Source organism: Amphiprion ocellaris, chromosome 17 (assembly GCF_022539595.1).
Source record: "Amphiprion ocellaris isolate individual 3 ecotype Okinawa chromosome 17, ASM2253959v1, whole genome shotgun sequence".
Classification (NCBI taxonomy): domain Eukaryota; kingdom Metazoa; phylum Chordata; class Actinopteri; family Pomacentridae; genus Amphiprion; species Amphiprion ocellaris.
The window spans coordinates 30,810,359-30,818,284 of NC_072782.1; the positions used below are offsets into that span (position 1 = coordinate 30,810,359).

Here is a 7,926-nt window from a genome sequence, read left to right on the forward strand (position 1 = left end):
TATGGCACACGCTTCTGAAATGAATCTGGTTGAGTTTCTGACTACCACATAGTAGATGAACGTACCAGGAGAACCATACGTTGTCAAGTTTTTGCTGCTGAGGGCATTTTCCAACACTCTGAGTCAAAAAAACGCATTTATTCTGCTGTGTCAACCTCCATGTAACTACATCCAAGTAAAATGTGGCTACATGCAGTTCTGACTTTGTTGAGATTGATAGTGAAAAGTCACTCAGTCCAAACTCATTCTGACATGAAATCAACGTGTTCAGATGCCGTAAGATGAAAGACAGAAAGGAGGGCAGGTTTGGGAGACGCTGTAGGGTTGTAGATTGCTCACATAATGGTAACTTCAATCTGTTATGAGGAAAACACTGTTTTATTGGCTTGATGTCTCATTTGCTATGACTTTTGCAGGGAGAATTTTTCTGATATGTACCATTTTTCTGGTATTTTTTAGGGTATTTCCATTTTTTTTTAGGGCATTTTCCAACTCAAATTTGCCAACAAAGTCCAACAAAGCAATAGTTTTCCACTGTGATTAGGCTGCAGACTGTTGTGAATAAAGTTGTACATCCAAACATCCTAATCTTGGGTGTGCCTCTCCATTAATGTGGCTTCATGCAGTTCAGACAGTGTTGAAACTGATAGCAGAATGTCAGTCAGTTTGACCTGGTAAGTTTGCTGTCAGGATTTTTAAAGAAAAATGAGCACGATGCTAATTCTGACATTAAACCGAGATGTTCGGATGCTGTCAGACTGAAGATGAAGAGGAGTGCATGTCTTAAAGAAGCTGTAGAGTTGTAAATTCTAGTTGTGACTCCTGAGAAACCATCTAATCACAGCTTTCATAACAGAAAAATGTGACCAAGAAGCAGCTGGAGGTGCTATGTGGTGATTCTGTTGTTCTACCTTTAATATGCATCCATAGAAATTGTCCAACAAAGTACAAAAACAGCCAAAAAGTTCTACCATACACTTGTTTTTGTCCGACTTTCTCTTGTCTTGTCTCTATAGTTGGATTCACAAACACAAACTGAGCTCTACTTCAAGTACAATATGTTGTAGATTAACTAGACTTGTTAAAAGCAAACCTTCCAACAGCAGATCCAGTCAGTGGGCTGCATTATTCTGAAATTTAAATGACAGAAAACACACATCACTGCACTCCGGCTGCATATAAAGCAGAAGTTCAAACGGTGCCGTTCAAACAGCAAAGTTTATAACCTTTAATGCCACAGAGCAGTTAATAAAATGCATGAAGGAGGGTAAAAGTGATCCACTAACTGGAGTACTGCTTCAAAAAGATATGAGAGCAAACTGAATGGATGTTTTCCAAAATAAAAGTCTGCGCGTGTTTAACATTAACACGAGAGCAGCAACAAACACGTTCTGATGCCAATAAATATGTTAAACACTACTAGAAAAGTCTGCAAAAACATAAAATAATGAACTTGAGATGAAAAGTAAGCAACTGAAACTTTTTTTTCCTCAGGTTTTCTTGGCCTGCTGAAGTAATGCAGTTGCTCAGTTAGTAGCAATAATTCTAAATGCTGCAATATCATACATTAAAATGTTGGTATGTTTGCAAAGGAGGCATTTCTTTTTCAGCATGTTAGCAGAATGTGTTCTTTAAATGCTACAAATGCTGAAAAAAAAATGCTCCAAGTTGAATAATAAAGCATCATTTAAGTTCTATGTTACTTGTACTCGTAACTTATTATGTATTTCTGGACTAAATATTTGAACAACGTCAAAGAAAGAGACACATTACATTATATTCATTATGCAGAGACATTATATTGCACTTCTACTGCGCTACATCTACATCTGTTATTCCTTCCTGTTCTGCACGAACCAGTCGATGAAAATACTTGTGTTTCCCAGCTGATAAAATTAGCCGATGACAGCAGTTATCTGTCAGCAGAGTTTACTGTCACCAAAAAAGAAAAAGAGAAGCTGTGAAAATGAGAACCGACTATTGCAAATGTTAAGAATAATTCTTCATAGAGTTGAACGATGTTGTAAAAAACTGACATTGTGATATTTTCATGATAAAGTAGAGAAAATGTCAGCAGCTGACTTGAATACATCTATTTGGAAATAATTAGTATGTCTAGAAAATAGAAATATATACACTACCGTTCAAAAGTTTGGGGTCACTCAGAAATGTCCTTATTTTTGAAAGAAAAGCAGTTTTTTTTTTCAATGAAGATAACATTAAATGAATCAGAAATCCAATGTAGACATTATTAATGTGGTAAATGACTATTCTAGCTGGAAACAGCTGATTTTTAATGGAATATCTCCATAGGGGTACAGAGGAACATTTCCAGCAACCATCACTCCTGTGTTCTAATGCTACATTGTGTTAGCTAATGGTGTTGAAAGGCTCATTGATGATTAGAAAACACTTGTGCAGTTATGTTAGCACATGGATAAAAGTGGGAGTTTTCATGGAAAACATGAAATATTATCTGGGTGACCCCAAACTTTTGAACGGTAGTGTATTTTTTTTTCAAAAAGCCTCCAAAATTAGCTTTTTTTTTGCTAGCGAAGCAGTTTTGCACAGAGAAGCCTCTAGTCTCCGCTCAGTTACTGCAATGCACAAACTCAGACAAATGTGTGACCAAAAATTATTTTAATAAACAACCCTTAATTTTGACTGAAATATTTGCAACTATTATCACAGTAAACTACATATTACAGAGACAGGAGTGTTGACAGGAATAAATGAGCAAACTGAGGACTTCAAAAATGTCATCTGGGTCTAAATGCAATACTAGAACTAAATTTCTTTATGCTTTAAGTCTTGCTGGAGATTATTTTGTCCCTTAATGCAAAAATACGCACTACTGCTGGGTGAAATTGCAATGCAAAAGAAGCTTGTCAGTCAAAGACATCATCTGGTAACAGTGGGGATTTCAAGTAACTAAAGGTGGCGCCAGAACTGCTCAACTCTATCAAACCAGACACAGAATTCCAAAAGAACTGATTCAATGTGTCCACACTTTGTGGCTTCGTAATATCTTTGCACCTTGTGAGTTGCAGTTAACCTCTCATGCAAAGTTTAATATCCACAAGCTTGTACCTTCAGCTTCTCCTCAGCTCTTAATCATTGAGCTGGTGCATTCTCTATGGTTAAAACAAATGGGAAGCCCAAATTAGATCCTCCCACTTTGCAACAAGCTAGTCAGAGCTATGCTGAAGTGTTTTACTGTTATGCATGATGGGCAACAAAACTATTCTGTCTTAAAAACCAAAGTTCTGGCATTAAATTATTGCATTCTTTCACAACTTGATCGTAATCGTTTAGTCTGTAGAACAATTTGAGAGTCACACCAAGAGTAGCTGGGGATTACCACCTAGCACCACACTTCAATACATGATTTATTATCTCTCTGACTCCAACTATTAATCTACTGAAACCAACAAATACATGAAATGAGCTCTAACAGCAGAGAAACAAGAACAAAGCTGAGTGGCTGCAGAGAGTTCCACTTGCTGCATCTACTGTACCACCATCCAGATGCTCTTTGAAAAGCCAAACAGCCCATAATAAAGCTCACATCTTGGATAAAGTCTATAAAATGTTTGATCAGACTCACCCATGTGTTGCTGCGTCAGCTGAGTAGCTCCTCTTTGTGTGTCATCGGTGGTCTGAGCCCTGCAGAGCTCCACTTCAGCCCACTTCACTTCCTGGCCGGGCGGCTCAGAGCTGCTGTATAAAGTGTCACAACACCCTCCCTTCAACCACAAGACGAACCGGCAGCAGCGCTCATTCAACACAGACGCACAGAGTCAGCACAAAGAATAGAAACACTGGTGGACCTCACAGCAGGGACCTTTAAACAGACCTCCTGTGCAGCATAAAGTGTTTAAAGGTGCTGCTTTGTAGGGTGTCACAGGTGTGAAACTACAGTGAACTAATACATGCATCAGGTTCCATTGTTTGTATGTCTGCAGCCAGAACTCAGCAACCAACTTCTCCTTTATGGTGCAGATGGACCACACCTTTATTTCAGCAATACGTCATAAACAAACACTAGTTAGCCTGAAACTTCATGCTGCTGACTAAACTAGAGTTCACTGTTGTACCAAGAAAAAAAACTTTTAGTGCAAAGAAAAATCAAAAGAAAGAGTCAAGAGTGTTTGTTATATGTGAAAATATGCACATTTTGCAGAATAAGGCCATTAATTGTTGGTGTTCTGCTATTTTTGCAACTGTTAAATGACTGAAAAAGCCTCGAATGTGGCTCTACAGGATCATAAAGTCACTGAAATCCAAATGGTTCATCCTCTGGGGAACATGTAAGTGATTTGTGGTCATTGATTTAACCCCTAAAACTCATCACTGTGTATCAAAGTTGCATATTTAGAATTTTCTTTCAATGATAATAGTCACTTTTTGCTTTAACACAATGTAGGCGCATCTCTACAGTGTTTTTTCCTCTACAGTGCTGTAGCTCGAGCACACCAGCTCACCTACAACTCTGCTGAAACACTGTAAAAACTACTCTAACAGCACAATGTCAAGTTGTAATACTGAAATAATTGCAGAAATTACAGATACAGAAAGCTTCACTCTGCAAATCAGCAGGTTTGTTTCCTCAGGTTTGTTACGTACGAAACTGTGGAAGTTTGAATTCGTGTTTTTGAGGCCGTCATCAGCAAACTGCAGTGATAAACTGAACTTAAATTCAGTATTTTTTAACCTGCTAATCTTTGGTTGCGTTTTGTTTAAATCAGTGAGATCAGCGTTGCATCATAATCGGAGCAGATGGTGAGATTGAACCAGACAGCAGCTCATTCCAGCAGACTGAACAACAAACCACATTAACTTTCCTGCTAAAATCCCCTTCTTCTTCTTATCTACCTCACAGTCATGAACATACATCTTGCCCTTCACTGCAGCTCGTTGAAGAAAGTGTCAAACAGCACCGAGGGAAAGTTCACTCAGTCAAAGGTCAGGCAGAAAACTTTTCGGATGGTTCACTCATGACCTACATAAAAACTGTAACAGCAGACGCTCTTCTTTTCTTTTATTGTTCTGTCTTTGGGATAAATAAAGCTAAATTTAGCTTAGTTTATCCAGAACTATAGCATTGTAGTTCAGCTAGATGGCAACACTGGAAGTTACAGCGATGGACAGTTTCCATGGTCACCTCCAAAATGTTCTGACTGGTGCAAATTACAACATTTTTGCAAAAGGCAAAGATCATGTTGACATTACTTTTGAGTGCAGTAAGGTAGAAATTAAACAGGAACATTGGCTAAACTTCTCATTATTCTGACATGGTAGCATCCATGGTTTTGATGGTTCTTCACACCTCAGCACCACCAGATAAACTGTATTTCAACCTAAGTTATCCATCAAGTCATCCATGTTCTCTTGCATATTTTTGGCTAATTATTTAAAGCAGACATCCTTCTTCCTATTAACATCTTCCAGCTCCTCCTGGAAGAACCTGAGCTGTTTCCAACAGAGATGAGATGTATAATCTCTCCAGAGTGTCCTCCTCCATCAGTTTGATTAAAACTTCTACTAGAGGGCGGCCAGGACACGTCCTGATTTATGGTTCTGCTTTTGTGTCCATTTGAGTGGAATTATGGGAATTCAACCAATGCAGACGCTACAGAGATGCACTTGTGTGCAGCCATTTAACAAACCAGATGCCCCGAGGTGATGGTGCCATGCGTAGGTCAAGTGCTGATTGGTTGAAAGGTTGGATGAACAATGCGTGTCTTTATTAGCACTGTTTGTGGCTGCTGATGCAACAGGACTCGTTTTCCCTCCACTATGACTCCTATCTTTCAGAAAAAGCACAAACACCAGTCACCAACATTGTCTGTTTGTTCCACATGTTCCTGACTCTGCCCCCCAGTGGCAGCAGACGGCAACAACAGGATAGACATCTGTATGTGTAGCATCAATACATTTTCGGCCTTTAGATGTCTGAATGAGCTCCATTAACTCCACTTAATGCAGCCAGCCTACAGAAGAAACTCACTCCAGCTGTTTGTATTTACAATCTCATTCCTTTTTCCATTCTTTACTCACTTCTTAAGCTTGTAATGACAGGAATTAAATCGACTGGCGAATCCAAAACTTTGCATTCCACCTCTTGGGTTATCTCACTGGTCTTGAATCAACTGCATTCGTTTTAATATTGGATGTTATTTGGATAAAGTTACGCATTTAGAGTCATTCTGTCACCAGTTTATCGATATGATGCCTTCACTTTCAATATGACAGTTGGAAAATTGTTCATGATTACAAAATCTATCACAAAACCTGCGACTAGCAACGTCAAACCATGTCTCGTTGACCGTGTTTGTGCTAAATCTGACTGCGCATGACTCAGTCGTATGTCCGGGTGTCGTTTTTGTCACTCTAAATTTAAACCTTCAGTTGTTTGACAGGAAGAGAATATTTACTGTGGCTTATACAGTGCAATGACACAGTCTCAGAGAGAAACCCAGCCCTACTGCAGCGTTTGTGTAGTCTGAACATGGAAGCATTAGCCACAAGATAAACAGCACTTCCTCTGAAACCAAAAGCAGAAACACATCCTGTCTTGGTGCAGAAACTGAAGCAGATCTACCGTCCTGTAGACTCACAACAAACTCTTATTATTCATTTGAGCCTGTAGGAGTACTGTCAGCAAACTACCATAAAGATCAAATTAAGTTTTAAATACCTTTGCTTGAATGTGCAAACGTGCGATGGTGCTGATTCTTGAGGTCAGATGAGGCATTTGCTTGGTTCCAAACCTTCTGGAGCTGCAGGGTTTAGCAGAAATCCAGGGAAAACCATCTCCACGCCCTACAGCCTGGAAACCACAGCTGCTGCAGGAACATTTCAGCAATAAAAGATGCAACATTTAGGCCAAAGTGTGATTTTAATACCCATTCTCAAAGTCCTAAATCTCACTATCTTCTCAGTGAGGGATTCCTGCCATCAGTTTGCTGTTTGCTGGACAATATCAAGGATTCATTGACGAACCCTGTAAACTGTTGTGGTTTTCATCCCGTTTAATTTTAGCATCTCCACTTCAAATCCAGCTCCAGCGCTTGAGTTTACAACCAGTCATTATGCAGCTGTGCAGTAATATCTGCCTGGATGAGGCTCACTGGGTGAAAATACCCACAAAACTCTGCTGCTATTCAGTTCCTGCATGTTTGGGGCAAAACTCTCGCTGCTGTGGTGAAGCTTTGATGGGAAAGTAAAGAGTGTGAATGCTTCAGTCGAAGTACTTTCACTCTGGGAAATTCCAAATATGTAGATGTTGCCTCCTTTTTTTTTTTTAAACTGGGTTGTCAATTATATTCAAACAGAAACCACAAATATAAATATATCTGATTTCTAGCTAATGATAAAAATGGAAAACTAATGTTAAACACCCTATTTAAAAACACCTTTGTTAGAAGTTTTGTGGTGAAACATCATTTTATCTATTATTTAAGCCAAATGGGAGACAATAGACAATATTTTGCAGCCAGTTTTTTTTTTCAGTTGCTTAGTTTTAGATGGATCAGTTGGTGGTTTTTGAGTGTTTTAACTGAACCAAGAAACCTGCTTCTTTGCTTCATATTCATATAAAACTAAGCACTTATGAATTTTGGATGAATGCTAGGATTAAATATTGTTTTCCAGTGGCACCATGTTTTGTTGCTGTATGTCAATTTCCCATATTTTCCTTTATTTAGCTGCTTTGTGCCAATTCGTGTTAATCTATATTTACTTGTGGCTGTTTTGGATTAATTTTACACTTTTGCAGCATTTTTCTGCCTAATCATGCTTGTATTTGTGTCTGCTTTGTATCTTTTCGTGCCCCATTTGTGGTAATTTTACACCTATGTGGTATTTTTGTGCCTAATTGTAGTATTTTCTGCTTTGTGGTTGTTTATTTGACATAGTTTTGCA

General features: G+C 38.7%; 1 protein-coding gene across 2 annotated transcripts in view; it reads right to left on the minus strand.

Moving 5' to 3' along the window:
* Window positions 1-6,846, minus strand: part of sh3bp2 (SH3-domain binding protein 2) — a 42,643-nt gene extending 35,797 nt beyond the window's left edge. The window contains exons 1-2 of one of the 2 annotated variants that reach the window (XM_035956902.2): window positions 6,701-6,846; window positions 3,608-3,720 (exon numbers count right to left, since the gene is read on the minus strand). The gene's annotated coding sequence lies outside the window, so the exon portion shown is untranslated. Of the gene's footprint in view, window positions 1-3,607; window positions 4,021-6,700 lie in introns of those variants that run through there. The other variant, XM_055019420.1, reaches the window with a different exon arrangement.
* Between the last annotated feature and the right edge of the window lie 1,080 nt (window positions 6,847-7,926).